Consider the following 20,743-nt stretch of genomic DNA (forward strand, 5'->3'; position numbering starts at 1 on the left):
CTTCCAGATCTGCCAGTCAGCCAGACTCTTCCAGATCTGCCAGTCAGCCAGACCCTTCCAGATCTGCCAGTCAACCAGACTCTTCCAGATCTGCCAGTCAACCAGACTCTTCCAGATCTGCCAGTCAACCAGATTCTTCCAGATCTGCCAGTCAGCCAGGATCTGCCAGTCAGCCAGGATCTGCTGAGACCACCAGCCAGCCAGGAGCTGGTAGATCTATTTACCGGCCTGAGCTTCCTCTCACTCCTGAGCTTCCTCTCACTCCTGAGCTTCCTCTCACTCCTGAGCTTCCTCTCACTCCTGAGCTTCCTCTCACTCCTGAGCTTCCTCTCACTCCTGAGCTTTCTCTCACTCCTGAGCTTTCTCTCACTCCTGAGCTTTCTCTCACTCCTGAGCTTTCTCTCACTCCCGAGCTTCCCCTCAGTCCAGAGCTGCCTCGGTCCCGAGCTGTCCTTCAGTCCCGATCTGCTCCTCAGTCCAGTGGGGTTCTGGGTGAGGACTACTAGGCCATGGTCGGCGGCGAGGGTGGACTATCCAGGGACGAAGGGAGAGGGGACTAAGACATTAAAGGAGTGGGGTCCACGTCCCGCGCCGGAGCCGCCACCATGGACAGACGCCCACCCGGACCCTCCCTATTGTTTTGAGGTGCGTTCGGGAGTCCGCACCTTAGGGGGGTTCTGTCACGCCCTGGTCAAAGTATTTTGTGTTCATCTTTATGTATTTGGTCAGGCCAGGGTGTGGCATGGGGTTTTTGTAATTGTGGTGTGTTTGTCTTGGGGTTTTGGTGGTGGTATTGGGATTGTAGCTTAGTGGGTTGTCTAGCAAAGTCTATGGCTGTCTGGAGTGGTTCTCAATCAGAGGCAGATGCTTATCGTTGTCTCTGATTGGGAACCATATTTAGGCAGCCATATTCTTTGAGTTTGTCGTGGGTGATTGTCCTTAGTGTCCTATGTGTACTCGTTGTTAGTTTGCACCAGATAGGCTGTTTCGGTTTCGTTTATTGTTTTTTGTAAGTTCGTGTTTTTTTTTGTTATATTAAACATGGATCGCAATCGACACGCTGCAGTTTGGTCCGACTCTCTTTCATCACCACTAGAAAACCGTTACAATTACAAGGAACTCGATTGAGACTGAATGTGGGAGAAACAGTTGCCTGGAGAATTATGGATTTCAGAGCATGGAGTCCTTGATGCCAAATGTGAAAGCGTTCAATTAAAATCTCCAACCCTCAACCTCAGAACGAGCGATTTGTTTATTAAAGCTGAGAACTGGCCAACAGAGACTCTTTCAAAAAAAAGACAGTGGCGTGTGTTATCCAATCCGTGGCGTGTGAAAGCGAAAGTCATTTTAAACAGTGAGCCTGTTAAGGCCTCAGTATGCCGGTATGGGCGTAGCATTTCCAGACCCTTTTCTACTCCATGCCCTCTGTTTTATAAGAGCTTACTGTCCGCCGTGGCGTTTACTTTAAAACCTTATAATTAAGCGGTCCCCGTTTTTTGCGAGGCTGATCGTGTTTACTTTTGCCAGCTTAACAAGCATAGGACCCGCTCGACACACAGTCACACTGACTCCCCGCTCCACATCGTATTAGCAGTTCAGTTTGTGGGCTCAGGTTACAGTGAGATTAGCCCTCTGGCATTCCCTTCGGTGCCGCGCCGTAGCGCACTTTCACCCAAAGGGCTCGGCCACTCGTTTTCCCTATGAAATCCCAACCCCCCTTTGAAATAACCTATTATTTTCCTTAGTAACCCCTCCTGCTAGAAACAGGAGCAGTGAACTCATACATTACATAATATATGAGAAAATGTGTATTTTATGTGATGCTTTAATGCTCAAATAAAACATACTTTTGGGTGATAAACTACATTTTTCTTCACAACACTGTACCGGCATTCACATTGGCTGACTTGCTATACTGTAAAAAAACGTAGGCTAACCCTGAAGTTTTATTTGACAAATTATGAGTGAAAGAATACTCATTTCTTATGGCATCCCCTCCAATGAATCTTTGAACATGTTTGTCTGGGGAATGTTTGGATGACTAACTTGAAAGATGAAGGATATTTCAAATGCAATAAGAACAATATTAGCATTTGCACCAACAAAACAGCACCACGTATAACCATTAGAATAGTTACATGCTGTCTAAATTGGAACACCATTTACATTTTAGTAGATGCTCTTATCCAGAGCAACTTAAGGTACTGAGTACATACATTTTCATACTGGTCCCCCATGGGAATCGAACCCACAACCCTGTCATTGCAAACGCCATGCTCTACCATCTGAGCCACATGGGAACCTAAATCAAAATGATAATGAGTAATGAAAAAAAGTAATACAAGAGGAGGTAACAGTATTGCATAGTATCGCGAGCTAATACTCTTTTAAAATTTAAGATGAAAACAGTGTGTACCAAAGTGCTAACTGGTACCTGCCTATAATTTAAAGTCTCCTTAGTGGCGCAGCGGTCTAAGGCACTGCATCTCAGTGCTAGAGGCATCACTACAGACCCTGGTTTGATCCTGGGCTGTATCACAACCAGCCAGCATCATTGTAAATAAGAATGTGTTCTAAAACTAACTTGCCTAGTTAAATAAAGGTTAAATAACTAAAAATAATTACATGGTAATCAGGCTACATACAGCCGGCTTTCTGCTGGTAGTTGCAAAAGCCTATTCTGGCCTATATGCAACATTGAGTCAGACCATACATGGTTCATTGATAAAGCACCATGTCATTTATTTTAAACTTCTATTAAAGAGTATCAAGGAATGTTCTTTGTATGAGGTCAGCTTAGCAATTACAAAGTGAATCAATTACACACTAAAAACAAATGGTTCTATGTAGTGCCAAATAAGGGTTATTTGGCTTGTAACCATAGCAGATCACTTTTTAGTGCTATATAAAACTTTTTTTGTGAAGGTTCTATAAAGAACCCTTACCTAAGGTTCTATGAAGAACCATTAAAAAATATGTTCTATATAGCACCAAAACAGGTTTCTGCTATGGTCGTAACCCTTTGCAGATAATTTTGAAGAATCATACAGGTTTGTTTTATTCTGTTAAGCCATTTTATAGTGTAAACATTCCAATAGGTGTTATTGTTGTGTTAATTGACAAGTTGAATCAGGTGTGCTAGCTCTGGAACAGCTGGGGGTCCCTGAGGAGAGAATTGAGAACCACTGACTTATTCAACCATTCTCAATTGACACAAGGCCATATGCTACGGTCACTGGCCCTAGACATATATAACATGTACAGTAATGTCAACAGATTAGATCAACTGGAAGGACACTCTCACTCACAGTTGCACAAAAAGAGCAGTGAACAAACCTTGCCCCAAAATATTGTAACAAGCCAAATTCCTTATACCAGACGCCACAATTTTTTATTTTATTTTTACGGATATCCAGGGGCACACTCCAGTACTCCGACATAATTTACAAACAAAGCATTTGTGTTTAGTGAGTCTGCCAGATCAGAGGCAATAGGGATGACCAGGGATGTTCTCTTGATGAGTGTGTGAATTGGACCATTTTCCTGTCAACATGTAATGAGTACTTTTGCGTGTTAGGGAAAATGTATGGAGTAAAAAGTACATTATCTTCTTTAGGAATGTAGTGGAGTAAAAATAAAAGTTGTCAAAAATATAAATAGTAAAGTAAAGTACAGATACCCAAAAAACTACTTAAGTAGTACTTTAAAGTATTTTTACTTAAGTACTTTACACCACTGATTACAGGCAAGGCTGTCTTCAAGGGAGGGTTCCCTACCAGTCACTGACTAGCACCCACAGAAGAGCAGAACCCAGCATTCTGAGATGGAATATAGGAAAAAGGAGCAAGACAGGGGGAAAGTTGTTCTAAACAGTCTGGCGAGAAGTTAACTGGGAGGAAGGAGATTCTTCAAGTCAAATCAGATGACAATTGGATAGCTAACAGAAGCATAACTCGTGATTGGACAAGAGCCTTGTCAGATATTCTGTCATGTGAGTATCAGGACCGTTAGGATGAGTCAGAAGATATAGCCAGCAGCAGTAATAAAAATAAAGTTCAAGTCGACACCCCGTCTGTCTACAGAATATCTTCTCTCAACTCCAAGTCTGATAACTAGAACAACTCATCCAACTTTTCCAAGGTAAAAGAGGATTTCCTATTTCTCTGCATGTACCTGGTGTATACATTTGTACTATAGAGCAGTAGGGAGTTTTGTACAGCCTAGGCAGAGATTAAGGCAAATTCTGATAAGGACTCAGAGTTGACTCTGCGCATTAAGGAGGATTAATGTTTAGCTGTGTGTGGCAGGGGCCTTCTCAGCGTTGGTGTTGAGGCAGTGTTGCAGACCCCGCATTAATCCTAAATTAGTATAAAAGATCAGCTGTGGCAACCGAGGCAAGCCTTCTTAGGACTTAAGCTGGTAATCAAAACTCACTTTGGGACAATGAGGCACTGGGAAGGCCCTGATTTGAAGGAGGGAGAGGGGGTATTGAGGAGGAAGAATTGGGCTGGGGTGGTGGTGGTAGGGGATGGGGGTGTAACGAAGGCCTCTTGAAATAATGGAGGGGTAGGTGCCATCCACAGTGGTTTTGAACCCTCCTCTAGTGGTGTTGATGTTGGTTCGGGTTACCACAGTGCTGAACAGTGGTTGGAGTTGTCCATTAAACACCGTTGTTAGGTTAGAGCCTTGGTTCTCAGCATTTGCATCTAAGAGTGTAGTCTAACATCTGCTTACTGCAATTATACTTTTCATGATTAACCCTTCACTGTGCATTTAATTGTTTTAAACTTGGATGATATACAACAATAGGTGACCATATGACCTGCATGCACACAAGATGCACACAATATCCAGGATGTCTATTTAGATTTGATTTGATTTTGAATTGATTTGGATCTCTTTTAGTTCCCATTTGGACTAATATTCCGATAGTCCAGGATAGAGGATAGTAGATATAGAGAATGTCTATATTCAGGATTTCTATATTAAGGATGTCTAAATCCAGGATGTCTAAATACAGGATATATATACAGTTGAAGTCAGAAGTTTACATACACTTATGTTGGAGGCATTAAAACTAGTTTTTCAACAACTCCACAAATGTCTTGTTACCAAACTATAGTTTTGGCAAGTCGGTTAGGACATCTACTTTGTGCACGGCACAAGTCATTTTTCCAACAATTGTTTACAGACAGATTATTTCACTTATAATTCACTGTACCACAATTCCAGTGAGTCAGAAGTTTACATACACTAAGTTGACTGTGCCTTAAACAGCTTGGAAAATTCCAGAAATCATGGCTTTAGAAGCTTCTGATAGGCTAACTGACATCATTTGAGTCAATTGGAGGTGTACCCGTGGATGTATTTCAAGGCCTACCTTCAAACTCAGTGCCTCTTTGCTTGACATTATGGGAAAATCAAAATAAATGAACCAAGACCTCAGAAAAAAAGATTGTAGACCTCCACAAGTCTGGTTCTGTCTATATACAGGATGTCTATATACAGTACAGTAGAACTTTGTGTACCCATTAAAACTTAAAGGAGAGGCTTTTCCCAAATCACTCCCCGCATGGTGATTGGGATATTTACGGGCGATTTCTCTGCACTGCAGGACCATCTTTAAATGCTGGCTTTAACACCAACATACAACTGTGTCAAGTTGAAAAGAAGTTGTATAACATCAGATGTAAACATCCGCTGTATAACATCAGTAAACATCCGTTATATAACATCAGCAGTAAACATCAGCGGGTAAACATCTGCTATATAACATCAGCAGTAAACATCAGCAGTAAACATCAGCAGTAAACATCCGCAGTAAACATCAGCTGTATAACATCAGCAGTAAACATCAGCAGTAAACATCCGCAGTAAACATCAGCTGTATAACATCAGCAGTAAACATCAGCAGTAAACATCAGCTGTATAACATCAGCTGTAAACATCAGCAGTAAACATCAGCTGTATAACATCAGCAGTAAACATCAGCAGTAAACATCAGCTGTATAACATCAGCAGTAAACAGCAGTAAACATCAGCAGTAAACATCAGCTGTATAACATCAGCAGCAAACATCAGCAGTAAACATCAGCTGTATAACATCAGCAGTATAACATCAGCTGTAAACATCAGCTGTTTAACATTAGCAGTAAACATCAGCAGTAAACATCAGCAGCAAACATCAGCAGTAAACATCAGCTGTATAACATCAGCAGTAAACATCAGCAGTAAACATCAGCTGTATAACATCAGCAGTAAACATCAGCTGTATAACATCAGCAGTAAACATCAGCTGTTTAACATTAGCAGTAAACATTTGCTGTATAACATCAGCAGTAAACATCATCAGTAAACATCCGCAGTAAACATCAGCTGTATAACATTAGCAGTAAACATCAGCAGTAAACATCAGCAGTAAACATCAGCAGTAAACATTTGATGTATAACATCAGCTGTATAACATCAGAGTAAACATCAGCAGTAAACATTTGCTGTATAACATTTGCTGTATAACATCAGCTGTATAACATCAGCAGTAAACATCAGCAGTAAACATCAGCTGTATAACATCAGCTGTAAACATCAGCAGTAAACATCAGCAGTAAACAGCAGCAGTTAACATCAGCAGTAAACATCAGCAGTAAACATCAGCAGTAAACAGCAGTAAACATCAGCAGTAAACATCAGCAGTAAACATCAGCTGTATAACATCAGCTGTATAACATCAGAGTAAACATCAGCAGTAAACATTTGCTGTATAACATTTGCTGTATAACATCAGCTGTATAACATCAGCAGTAAACATCAGCTGTTTAACATTAGCAGTAAACATTTGCTGTATAACATCAGCTGTATAACATCAGCAGTATAACATCAGCAGTATAACATCAGCAGTATAACATCAGCAGTATAACATCAGCAGTATAACATCAGCAGTATAACATCAGCTGTATAACATCCGCTGTATAACATCAGCAGTATAACATCAGCTGTATAACATCAGCAGTATAACATCAGCCATAAGCATTGCCCTGCCAAACTGGTTCTGGATAGTGATACCGAAGTTCAGACACCACTCTATTCTTTTGGGACATAAAACTGAGGAAATGTATAAACTTAAAACACAAGCTGTATATGATGAACACTTGCAACACTTGCAAATTTCTCAATGTGTAAATGATTGTATATACTGCCCCCACATGCGATGTGATGTAAGAAATTAAAACTACTGTTAATAAATGGCTACATTTATTAACAACGTACATTAGATATGTTACATCTTATAAGCTATACACTAATAAGGAAAAATATTAAATCGAAGTCATTGAAGATTTATGCTGTGCGCAATACAAAAGTGGAGACATATACACGTGAAAATAGTTCCGAACTATATGAACAAGTTCTTCAATTATTTATTTCTAGAGATTTTTTAGTGCTGTAGAAAACTACAGTGGCCTTGAAAAAGAAATCATCTCCTCAATCAGCTCCTTTTGGCTTGAGCCAAGTGGCAGCAGCCTTTTAACTGAGCACTAACTTTCCAAAGAGCTTTTCCATGTCCATAGCATTCACAAAGTATGCGAACAACAGACCAAATACAAATGAAAGGGGACAACACGCAGAAAAAACAACAACACAGCCAGCCAACCATTTAGGGCATTTGTACCGCACTGTGGCAAAACCCAATCTCTTTAAGTGCCAGCAGGGTACCAGCCTAACCAAGCAGAGCCCCCCCCCCCACGCTCAACCACCCACTGCTCCAGCTAAGATTAGACAAATTAAACACCATTATTCACGTCACTCCCACAGCTGGCCTTTTAAGTGGTTTTATGTTAACTATCATAATGGTTTGCTTTGAAAGCCCCAGTCTTCTCCCTAATTTATAATATGAAAAAGTACTTTTGGCCCAGTCTCGGTGGGATTTTTTCATCTCTCGCACTGCAGTGGAAAAATAGTGGGGTTTTGGGCCTGTTTGGTTAAAAGTCAGACAGACAGAACTGAAGCCAGCTCAATTGAAATTCTGCCAGTCTACCATGTAGTATTTTATCAATTATGAAACATTGTTGAGTGCAGAGAGAAGTCTTTTGATGCTGTCTTATTTGGGCAGGATAGTACAGTATGTGTGGAAGGTCGTCTAACTCTCACATCTCTCCATACGTTTCTAATGTATGCTCCTGTGGGGGAAAAAAGCCTGGTCATTTTATCAGTTTTTTTCCCAGCGACCTGAAAATGGATGTGGTATTGGCAGGAGGCCAGTGGACTTAGCAAGGCCGGTGATGGATAACATAGTTTCAAACCCATCATCACCCAGAAACATGTGCAATGTGTCTGCAGTGTGATGACCCCCACCCAGGCTGAGTTTGGTCTAGACACGGACACAGGAAGTGACAGTTTGTCAACTTCCTGTTCTCTGCCCCATATCTGAAATACATAATGATATGACTGCTAACAGGCTCTAACACATGCTCGGAGTGCTACTGTGGAATACTTAAAGCTTATTATCAAAATAGACATCCAAATATCTCCCAGGCTGCTTCACAGCTTTGGTGGTAACATTCTTAACCAGTTATATAAGAGTTAATAACCTTACCTGTCAGATCATTCAGTAGTGATTAAAACTAGAAATGTTTGTTTCTGAATCGTTTGACTATTTAAAACAATGAAACCATTTTCAATGTAGGATGGTGATAGTCCATGGCTAGAATGTCATCTTGATTAGGTTAAGGGAGAACTAACCTGACAAAATCCTGATATCCTAACTGACAGTATCACTTTATGGGCCATGAAAATTCAAAACGTGCCAACTATAAAAGCAAATTCCACTTCACTGCATCTGCTCAGAACATTATTTTCTTTGATGAGTCGCGAGTATCAACATCAAGTCTAGCAGCAGGGAGCGTGTAACTTCCCAAGAAGAAGAAAAACAGACTTTCACAGCAGGTTAGGATTCTGTGTCTCTACATATAGAGCTACTCAAGCCTTGGTGAAACATGATATGTAACTCTGTGAGCTCCGGGTTTTAGATCCTGTATTAAAAACCCTTGACAATCTCTACTTCACTCAGCATTTCACGTTAGCATTCAGCGTCATATTTCAAACTCTTGGAAATTAGGAGGAGCTCGCCGACACTTTCAGAGGAGTTAAAATGACACATATATGTTTTATTGATTATAAACACATGGGATGGCAATGATACTATGCCGGGTTAGTTATCACTGGGAAATGAAAGACAAAAGACTGTGGAGTCAAATCAGTGTCTGTGTGTGTTTTGAGGCTCTGTGGGGCGCTGCTTCTCATCCCACAACACAGCACTGATTTATGCGTGACGCATCTTAGTAAGTGGAGTCAGCACATAAGAAAAGCGTAGCTGGAACCGCACTCTCTTTCACATTCATATGTTTCACATTTCTACTCCCTCTCTCTCTCTGGAGAGGATGACATTTCATTTCTTACTGCAAGTCATCTCATAAAGGACTAATTCAATTTAGACCAAAGCCTGTCCATAATACTTACTCCATTTTCTTTCTTCATTTGGACTTCATCTCGTGCATAAGTGAGAGAAAATGTGGTACATATTCAAATGTTTTCTCTTGGCAACAGTCAACGTATTTTGACACAGCAGTTGTTAAAGGATGCGTCAGTAAGACAGAATATGTTGAATTTATCCTTAGCTCCCCTAATTGAATTCGTTGGTATCATAATCCATCCAGAAGACATTGACTTTTCAGCATCAAAGTGAGCCTTGGCAGGTTTAGCGGTGCACATCTTTCTTTGGTTAGACCAGACAGCTCACTGAATGAACCTTATGATTTATGCTGGTGGTGGTGATGGGGGGGTTGTTGAGTAAGACTATGGGTAGCGTCAGCGGGCCTTACCACTGGGTTGCATTGCCTTTTAGCCTACTCATTCCACCTATGCCTTTTTTTTCTCAACTGTGCCCTCACTGTAATTTGGTGGTGGGGGGTTTGGACTGCCATGTGTAAGATAAATGGATCAAGGGGGTATAATTGCAGTATTTGAAAATTGCATTAATAATAAATGAACGAGAGCATTCATTAATGGTTAGAAATCCATTACTCAGTCATATGACCAGGTCAGACTCATGTGTCTGGGGTCACGCTACAGCTGAGGGTATTCAATTGCTTATTGAAAATGCCTTTTCTGATAGGTATCCCTGTTATAGTTTGATTTGATGGCAAAGATCTGTGTTTAGGACATAGTTGTGGATATGAAAAGCATCTATATCGCATCCTAATGTCAATTGTTCATCTGCACAGGTGTGAAGTTTGTTTATAGTAAAACACCATAACACTAAATCACTAAATGAAAGTATTTTATAGAGAAAATGGATTGATATGCTTTGTCATAGTTTTTCATGGTGCTGTAGGCCTAGTTTTTAAAACAGTTCAAATTATAATGTCCAAGACTAATTAAGTAGATGACCACTCAACAAAAACATGCGCTTTAATTGAAGTATAACAAGTAGCACTCTGCTTTGGAAGGCCCATCAGCCCATCGTCCTCATCCACCAGAATAGCAGGAGTTTTCTATATTTAATTGTTGGGGTCAAGAATGATCCCCTGTGGGATTACAGTGGCACCCGTCATACCAGTCAACAGTATCAAACATCCAGCCTTCTCTGTTGCCATCAGAGACACTTGCCCACACTGACACTGCACCCTGCACCCGCCACCACTGACAGCTAGCGAAAGGTAACCCACCTCCGCTTGTTTCCGATAACTAATCTGATCTAATCTGGGGTCTTTCAGGGTGTTAGAGGTTCTGTAAAGTGACATGGGACCAACATTCTAATAATGTGAGGACAAAGGCTGGGGTTGGAAGACTAGGTCTACTGTACACCAAACAGAGTCGATGTTACAACAGACGTAGATTCTCATACCTTATCGCTAACTCTGCCATCTGGTGCCATATTTTCATTGCGTGAAAATAGTGGCATAATGTAAGTGGTGGACAGGGTTTTACACCATCAACAACAAAAAGTTGTAAGGAAAACTGAAATGAATCAAGTCATGTAAATTCAACGGAAAGTTCCCAACATGTGACTCACTTATTGTAAATGTGTCGGCCTTGTCTGCTAGTCCTGTGACATAACTGCTGGTAACACCATGTACCGAGCTGTGAAGAACACCCATAAGATGGCTAGTAGGATTGTAGCAAGGTGAAGGACGGAGGTTTGACTGCACCAGCAGTTTAAGGGGCTCGGGGGGAGTTGCTCTTTAACAGTCCGGCACTCAATGTTCCTGCGCTGCATTTTCATCCATTAACACATCCACCGTGTAGGTTTTCTATTTGGGAAGTGTAATGGGAGGCAGATGAGTGTCTGACATGGATCCCCTTGCAGTAAAGAGGCCCCAGTAGGAGGAGAAATTTGTCCAAGTAAAATCACCCCGACAGGGGGGAAACTCTTAGGTCAGAAACCCCAAAGTTGAGGCAAGCATAGCCCGATAGGTTTCTGATGAAAACAGTGTGATCTATTATCGCCATAGTGCCCCTATACGTTGAGGGATGAGACACCCTGTTAGCTTCCTCTTGATCAAGGTTAAACAGAGCCAAGTGGGTTGCGCATGGCATCATTGGTTAAATAGAGGGAGGAATGATTTGAAATGTTTTTTTTTGTGTGTATGTACATAGGCCTATATACAGCAACTGATCACAATGTCAAGGAGAGATATTTTTATGTCTAAGAGTGGTTTACTTGTTGCTAATGCTACATCTGAGATAGCATCTATATGCTGACGAAAATAATTTTTCATAGATCATTACTATGTTTCTGTCCATTAATATCACTGTATACTTTGGCCATGAGCACAGTCTATTGTAAGTTTGGTATTCATTCTGTGATTAAATAAATTCTCTCAAATAAACCCCTTTTAGCGTATAGCTTCCCAATCTGTCCTCCTACTGGCCCTAGAAGTAGCCTATGAAGCTAGCTAGTTCCCAGTACTCAGGGATCTAGACAGTCTGGGATATATTACCACGGGAGCTACAGAGTCGCTCTGAGAAGAATGCCGGCGGTTTAAAACAAATGTTATTGTTTGTCACAGGAAACCGATGTGATTACTGTTTTCTCTCACACACTCACGTTGAGCACCGCGCCGTATTTGTGCATGTGGTTTGCATTCTCAACCAGCACCTTATAGTCTTCATCTTTATTAAGTCACACCTAGGATAGGTTCAACAAAGCACCACACTGTTTAAACAAAGTATTTGACAATCTCTAGAAGGAAATCTGTCTGTTCACTTCAAACAATAGATTGGGTTTCCTTAACATGGCAGCGGTTCAAAGGGGGGATCAACAGGAGGAAAGACAGGAGGAAAAGACAGGAGGAGGGCAAGAGGACAAGAGGGGAGGAAAGACGGGAGGAATAGACAGGAGAAAAAGACAGGAGAAAAACGTTGAGTGGTGCCGTCGACGTCTGTGTTGTCGCGACTTGTCAGCAAAAGTGAGGACTCTCGTATTGAGGGGTGAAAAGGGGGAGTTATTGTGTCTCTTTATGATGCGGTTGTAATGGGGAGTTAGCTGTGCTCGCTAATGTAAAGGTGAGCTGTTGACAGTGCACTACTCTCTCTCTGTGTGTGTGTGTGTGTGTGTGTGTGTGTGTGTGTGTGTGTGTGTGTGTGTGTGTGTGTGTGTGTGTGTGTGTGTGATATTTTTTATTGATATTATTATTGTCTGTTTGTTTCATATCCGCAAAGATGTTAAAACGCTGTCAGTTCCACTTTATGGGTTAGTATTAGGGTTATTTGTTAGGGAAACCAGGGTTTTTAATGGTCAAACATTTTTACACTCCAAAAAGTCCTGCCATTTCAGGAAAACAAAGTGTGTGTTTGTGTGTGTGTGTTTGTGTCAGTGTGTTAAATTGTGCCAATTATTTACCCAAAAATATGAGGCCTACTAAATTAATTGCAAACTCTCTTTTGCTCTCTTTCTCTCCATTTTTCTCTCTCTTTCCCAGTCTTCCCCTCTCATTCTCATTCTCATCCCCTCTCTGGGGGTTAATGAAGCAATGAAGCACAGAGGAAGAGAGAAACAGAATACTAGTAAAACACAAAGGTTATAGGCATCTAGTAGGAAAGCTGAGAACCTGAGGTCCCAGTCACCCGGCATGTCAAAGCTGAGAACCTGAGGTCCCAGTCACCCGGCATGTCAAAGCTGAGAACCTGAGGTCCCAGTCACCCGGCATGTCAAAGCTGAGAACCTGAGGTCCCAGTCACCCGGCATGTCAAAGCTGAGAACCTGAGGTCCCAGTCACCCGGCATGTCAAAGCTGAGAAACTGAGGTCCCAGTCCCCCGGCATGCCAAAGCTGAGAACCTGAGGTCCCAGTCACCCGGCATGCCAAAGCTAAGAATCTGAGGTCCCAGTCACCCGGCATGAGAAACTGAGGTCCCGGTCACCCGGCATGCCAAAGCTGAGAAACTGAGGTTCCAGTCACCCGGCATGACAAAGCTGAGAAACTGAGGTCCCAGTCACTCGGCACGAGAAACTGAGGTCCCAGTCACCCAGCATGTCAAAGCTGAGAACCTGAGGTCCCAGTCACCCGGCATGCCAAAGCTAAGAATCTGAGGTCCCAGTCACCCAGCATGAGAAACTGAGGTCCCGGTCACCCGGCATATCAAAGCTGAGAAACTGAGGTTCCAGTCACCCGGCATGACAAAGCTGAGAAACTGAGGTCCCAGTCACCCGGCATGTCAAAGCTGAGAAACTGAGGTCCCAGTCACCCGGCACGAGAAACTGAGGTCCCGGTCACCCGGCATGACAAAGCTGAGAAACTGAGGTCCCAGTCACTCGGCATGAGAAACTGAGGTCCCAGTCACCCGGCATGACAAAGCTGAGAAACTGAGGTCCCAGTCACTCGGCATGACAAAGCTGAGAAACTGAGGTCCCAGTCACCCGGCATGAGAAACTGAGGTCCCAGTCACCCGGCATGTCAAAGCTTAGAAGTCAGACTGTTTGTTTTGCCTCGTATGTCAACACGGTCTCTGTTCTCCTAGAGAGGCTTTTATCTTCAGCAGCTTTCCAACATGCACTGTGTGTGTGTGTGTGTGTGTGTGTGTGTGTGTGTGTGTGTGTGTGTGTGTGTGTGTGTGTGTGTGTGTGTGTGTGTGTGTGTGTGTGTGTGTGTGTGTGTGTGTGTATGTGTGTGTGTGTGTGTGTGTGTGTTTGTGTCTTTGTACCACCCACCGAACACCTCAGTCTCAAGACACCACAGCCAATCAACCTCCTCAATCTAACTCAATATGCAAATGTTGTGAAAGGAGCCAATTAGAGAATTGATCTGGTTTGAAAAGTTTTAATTCCAAAAATAGGTTTTCAGAGTCCTCCCTCCCAGTAATGGTTCTCATGTGAAGCTGTGGCTTTTTCCAGAGGGAACTTGAACGTGCTTGGTGGTAAACATTTGTTTATGTTTTCCTCAGGCTGGCACATCATTTCAAAGGGAAGCATGTCACAAAACAGACCCTTGTATCTCCTTCACATTGAAAACACATTGAGGCGCTCGCTGTTATAATGTCAAACCAACCGACAGGCATGCTTGTTGATGCTGTCAAGTATTTATTTTTTCTGTGCCAGGCGTAAAAAGATTGAAATTAGTATGAGAAAAAGTTAGGATAATTTAACCATTTAATCAGCAAGCCAATGGTTGGTTTAGTCAAACTTGGATTCACACTCTGAAGCCCCCCGACATGCAGGGCTGTGTTGGTCGAGTGCTTTGGCGGAATGGTGTGTGCGTGTGTGTGCATGCGTGTGCGTGTGTGTGCATGCGTGTGCGCGTGCATGCGTGTGTGTGTGTGATGTGGAAGCCTTAATCCGTTGGAATGATCTCTACTATATAGAGATGTAAAGTGAGTGTGTGTGGTGTGTGTATTCACTTGGCTGCCTGTATGGTGTTTAGAGAAGGCCATAAAGCACATGACTGGGCACTATTCTGTAACTTTATTTTCTACTGTGTTAAGCCACAGCACATGGTTAACAAGGCCTCCTGTTTTAATTGCTCCCACCGCACAGCTCAGACACACTACTTGAGCGATGACAACCAATGTCATTGGCAGGACCACCAAGTTAAAGCTAGTATATGCCTGCGCCGGGGAATAGAACATCATTTTTCATTTTAATACTCAGTTCAATATTCGAAGTGCTCCGCTCTGCCATATTTTGATTGAATTTAGAAAATTAATAAATCTTCTGACATTTCATTTATGTTTCATCACATTGATACAATCAGGAGAAATATGTCCTCTCCCCCCTTTTGAAGGCGATGCTGTCGAGTTTAACAGCTTTTAAATTAAATTAGGATTCTTATGAAGTCCCATTTCCACTAGATGACATTTACCAGAGTCCTAAAAAGTCTGGTTGACAAGGTTTTCATTAAATACTAGGCAAGCCGTTTGCTGCTTGAAAGGGAGAAAAATTCTACTAAAATCATTGGTCTTTTTTATTGCTTTCCCTGCATGGCCTTTACCCAACAAACAAGAGACTGCAAATCCACATGTAAGTAGCCATCACCTCAAACCTTAAGTCCTTGCAATATGTTAAAATAACAATTCCTTATGTTTGAGTGTCATTAACTAAAGGACACACACACCTTTATAACAACTAAATCAAACATGACACTGAATGATATTTGGTCAGCGTCGATTACATTTGATCCGGTAAGGGTGCTCGAGTATAGCTGAGATCCGTTATTCCGTTAGTACGTACTAAACCTTTTATTTTATTGCCTTTATGTCGAACATTCAGTTGTGTGTGAATGCATAATCGACGTGTTGTGTGTATGTAAATTCTATGGGTCAGAGATTAGATCACACCTATTACAATGCCAGTGGAGGGTGGACATGCAGTAGGACAGCAGTACCATAGTGTCATCTCAGACAGCCCTGACAGCACAGTGCTGTGAGGAATGGTCCTGGTCAGCCTAAGGAAGACGGAGATGGAAGCAGAGATGGCCTTATCTGGGCTTTAATTTCTCTCCCGAGGTGAGCTGTGAGAAGATCAGTGACACTAAACCCCAGGAATTACCCTAGATATTGCCCCCCTGTGCTCTGCAAATGAAATCCGGCCGCCGGGTAGGAAGAACATCATGGTTAACGCTCCAAAAATCTGTTTTTGTGCTAGACCACAGCTGGCCTGATAGGGAGGGAGACGGACGGAGGGGGGAGGAAGAAAGAGAGAGGAGGAGGAAGGGAGTAGGGGAGGTGGGGACCAGAAAAGTCAGGGAGAATAGGAGAGAGTGAGAGCCTGTTGACGGACAGATGGTTCAGCCTCTCGCAGGTCCAGACTCGAGAAGAGTTCTTGCAGGAAGTCCCTGAGTTTTGTGCGTGCCCTTCCTCTAGCGGAGTGAGTTTATATTGAATAAAGGTGGTGGTGAAACCAGAACCATGGCCCACCTGTCTAGGGGGGTCTGAGAGGGCCATGGGGTGTGTGTGTGTGTGTGTGTGTGTGTGACGAAACTCTCTACATGTCTGTATATGTGTGTGTGCACAAGTGTGTGTGTGTGTGTGTGTGTGTGTGTGTGTGTGTGTGTGTGTGTGTGTGTGTGTGTGTGTGTGTGTGTGTGTGTGTGTGTGTGTGTGTGTGTGTGTGTGTGTGTGTGTGTGTGTGTGTGTGTGTGTGTGTGTGTGTGTGTGTGTGTGTGTGTGTGTGTGTGTGTGTGTGTACAGTATGTCCGTGTATGTGTGTATGGTGGGGCGGGAGGGGAGCACTGTGATCATAACCTTCAGAGTCCTGAGCCACTCCAGCTGTCTGTCCCATATGCTGCCCTGTGAATGTCTAAACAGAGTCTACAGCCAAGGAGCTGGGACCGCTCTTACAGAGTCTACAGCCAAGGAGCTGGGACATCTCTTATAGAGTCTACAGCCAAGGAGCTGGGACATCTCTTATAGAGTCTACAGCCAAGGAGCTGGGACATCTCTTATAGAGTCTACAGCCAAGGAGCTGGGACCTCTCTTACAGAGTCTACAGCCAAGGAGCTGGGACCTCTCTTACAGAGTCTACAGCCAAGGAGCTGGGACCTCTCTTACAGAGTCTACAGCCAAGGAGCTGGGACATCTCTTATAGAGTCTACTGCCAAGGAGCTGGGACATCTCTTATAGAGTCTACAGCCAAGGAGCTGGGACATCTCTTACAGAGTCTACAGCCAAGGAGCTGGGAGCTCTCTAGAGTCTACTGCCAGGAGCTGGGACACTCTTACAGTCACACAGTTTCAGTCTTGCTGACAATACAGCTCTCACACACACACACACACACACACACACACACACACACACACACACACACACACACACACACACACACACACACACACACACACACACACACACACACACACACACACACACACACACACACACACACACACACACACACACACACACACACACACACACACTATCCCTACAAACATGCAGACACCCACTCACACACACAAAGACCCCCTGGTCAACACGCTGTACTCTTTAGAAGCCCATTGCCTCTATTCTCCAGAAATAGAAGGTGCACATCCAGTTCGAAGACGGAGTGGACTTAAAGCTTCTAAATAAAAGGATGGATGTTCACCCATTGCCAAATCTACTTGTACTCTGTTCCAAGAAGGAAAATGTGCTAATCTCCAGTCAAGTCCAGAATAGCAGGTAGTTAGCAAGGAGATCTAAAGATAGATGGGACGGGAACAGATTCCACTTGAGATGGAACTTTGATCTAACTATATGCTGGCTTCTTGAGCAGCGAGAATAATGACAATTTTTGTACGGTTATTTGGTTAACATATAGGGTGGTATATGATAAACCTGTAACATTTGGCAGTAGTTCAATGGGACGTAAAATGTGGTGCTATGGAAATGTTTTGAAATGTAATGGAAAAACTGTGGTGGCCAGTTTGTTAAAGGATTCCTCAAGGAGCCTCAACAGGAATGAATAGAATTCCACATATCAAAAAATGAAAATAAATCTTGACGCTGTGGTTTCTTAGCATTCCATACACCAGAATCAAGTAGGATGAAACGGGGGACTCATTTGAAATATAAACACCCCAAAAATACATGTATTTATTTTGTCATTTGTATTGCCACTATATGGGCATAACGTTGTCTTGTAATTACACCAGACCTAAAGTCTGGGGTAGGGCCGGCAGGTAGCCTAGTGTTTAGAGTGTTGTAATCGAAAGGTTGCAAGATCGAATCCTCGAGCTGACAAGGTAAAAATCTGTGGTTCTGCCCCTGAACAAGGCAGTTAACCCACTGTTCCTAGGCCGTCATTGAGAATAAGAATTTGTTCTTAACCGACTTGCCTAGTTAAATAAAGGTCAAATAAAAAAATAAGAAGTCAAGTAGTAAGAGGCCTAAGGTAGGTTTGGAGATGCTTAGTTCCCTGGTCATTTGGACTTTCCCCAACTTGGGAGTAGAAACGCACAAGTGTTATTTTCCAAGTGGTTTGGATGGGGCTTTACCTGGCTTTGGCTGTTCATTTAAGCGTTCAGTACCTTCTGCCTTTTGGCTGCCTGCACGTGTCTTGAGGCCATGGCGTAACGTACCAACCCTTTAGCTGACAAATACTGCAGCTACCACTTACTAGGCTTCTCCATTTTATTCTCCCCTTGCTTCAGCAATCCTACGGTTTGCATTAATAAGGGAACTTGAGTACGATTCAACACAGTTGTCGGAACTCAAGCATACCTCAGTTAAATGATACAGTACTGTCTACCGCAACGGTTTTAAAGGAGAGATTTTGTTCATTCTGAGAATACTGGTCTATATCGTTTTACTGCATGTGAGTAATGATGACATGATAATTTTTGGTCTTTCATCAACTTCTCTGTCTGTGATGTCTGGTTTCTGTCACTTTCACCGTCATGAATCATTACTTTGACCAGATTCCTACTTGCTGAAACCAATTTTACATCCAAGCCTTGCAAAAGCAATTTCAAAATCAGCTCTAATTTAGGCCCAGTAGACTTTGAAGATTGACTCAGGGCTTTATGTAGAAAATGCCTTGTTATGACAGAGCCTTCTCACATATTTGTCCAATTATCAATTATTATTAGGCTACTGAGTTTGTCTATGCTTTTTAGGTCGAACAGTGGTTGTTGAGTCAAGAACCGAGAACTGACGAGAGCTTGTTCTTTTCCAAACAAGGTGGCGTGGCTGGTGTTTGGCTGACCACACTGGATCACAGATTTTTTTTTAAAAGTAGATGTTTATTTTTCTGTTTTTCTGTTATGCCTCACACTTTATTCAAACCAATAGCTTTTCTCTGTTCCCTAATAAATGCCCAACCACATCACGTCACAATGACCAGAACCATAAACTTAACAGTTCAGGTATACAGTTCCCCCAAGTTCGCCTCCATTAGCCTCCTCTTTACAGCTGGCATTTCTGACGTCTCATGTTGCGTTCCCCAAATGTTACAGACGGAGAGGGCAGACATCGTAAAGAAAAGGAAATGCACTCGCCCACCTGTCGTTCCGGCGTGGGGCTAGGACGGCCATTTGAGACCCACCTGTCGTTCCGGCGTTGGGCTAGGACGGCCATTTGAGGCCCACCTGTCGTTCCGGCGTGGGGCTAGGACGGCCATTTGAGACCCACCTGTCGTTCCGGCGTGGGGCTAGGACGGCCATTTGAGACCCACCTGTCGTTCCGGCGTGGGGCTAGGACGGCCATTTGAGACCCACCTGTCGTTCCGGCGTGGGGCTAGGACGGCCATTTGAGACCCACCTGTCGTTCCGGCGTGGGGCTAGGACGGCCATTTGAGACCCACCTGTCGTTCCGGCGTGGGGCTAGGACGGCCATTTGAGACCCACCTGTCGTTCCGGCGTGGGGCTAGGACGGCCATTTGAGACCCACCTGTCGTTCCGGCGTGGGGCTAGGACGGCCATTTGAGGCCCACCTGTCGTTCCGGCGTGGGGCTAGGACGGCCATTTGAGACCCACCTGTTGTTCCGGCGTGGGGCTAGGACGGCCATTTGAGACCCACCTGTCGTTCCGGCGTGGGGCTAGGACGGCCATTTGAGACCCACCTGTCGTTCCGGCGTGGGGCTAGGACGGCCATTTGAGACCCACCTGTGATGCTTTGGTCTGGTAGGGTTGGAGTGGAGGCAGTGGTAATATGGAAACCCTATCAAGCACACTATGGACAGAGAACCCCACCACCCCCATTATCTGCCTAAACAGGTGGGGTTCCCCACTGTAGCCTGCATAGATATTGGGTTTCTCCCTTTGATACCCTGTTACAGAGTTAATTAATTTCCCAGACCGCCACACACCCCTTTCGACTGACAAACAAAACGGGGAATGTCGATATGAGAACACCTCTTGAGAATGTGTGTCGATTTTACAAGCGGCCGTCAACATGTGTGATTTAACCCTTTGGCCCTTTGTTGGGAAACAATGATAAAAACAAGAGGGGAAGTGGCAATGTGACCATGTCAACAACAATACATTGTGATAGTACTCATGGACACAGCTTAAGTACCTGTGTACCATAAACAACACAAACATTTGTCTGCACATCACATTTCTAAAATAAAATTTGGACAAACTTCAACATTGATTGAGAGAGAGAGAGAGAGAGAGAATGCTTGAAAATACTGCCTTGTATCCAGATCACGTCGAGGGATTCTCTGTCACTCAAAGGGGAAACAACAGCCGAGGAAATTGGGAAATGCTGACAAATTGTATTGTGTAGCCACATTAATAAGTCTCAGGAGCTTAAACAACCATGTACAAGTTGTTA

General features: G+C 43.4%; 1 protein-coding gene across 1 annotated transcript in view; it reads left to right on the plus strand.

The window, feature by feature from the left end:
- Positions 1-4,031: 4,031 nt before the first annotated feature.
- Positions 4,032-20,743, plus strand: part of LOC112221043 (pituitary homeobox 2) — a 63,374-nt gene continuing 46,662 nt past the window's right edge. Inside the window, exon 1 of the mRNA XM_024383109.2 lies at positions 4,032-4,140. The gene's annotated coding sequence lies outside the window, so the exon portion shown is untranslated. The remainder of the gene's footprint in view (positions 4,141-20,743) is intronic.

Source organism: Oncorhynchus tshawytscha, linkage group LG21, assembly GCF_018296145.1.
Source record: "Oncorhynchus tshawytscha isolate Ot180627B linkage group LG21, Otsh_v2.0, whole genome shotgun sequence".
Lineage (NCBI taxonomy): Eukaryota > Metazoa > Chordata > Actinopteri > Salmoniformes > Salmonidae > Oncorhynchus > Oncorhynchus tshawytscha.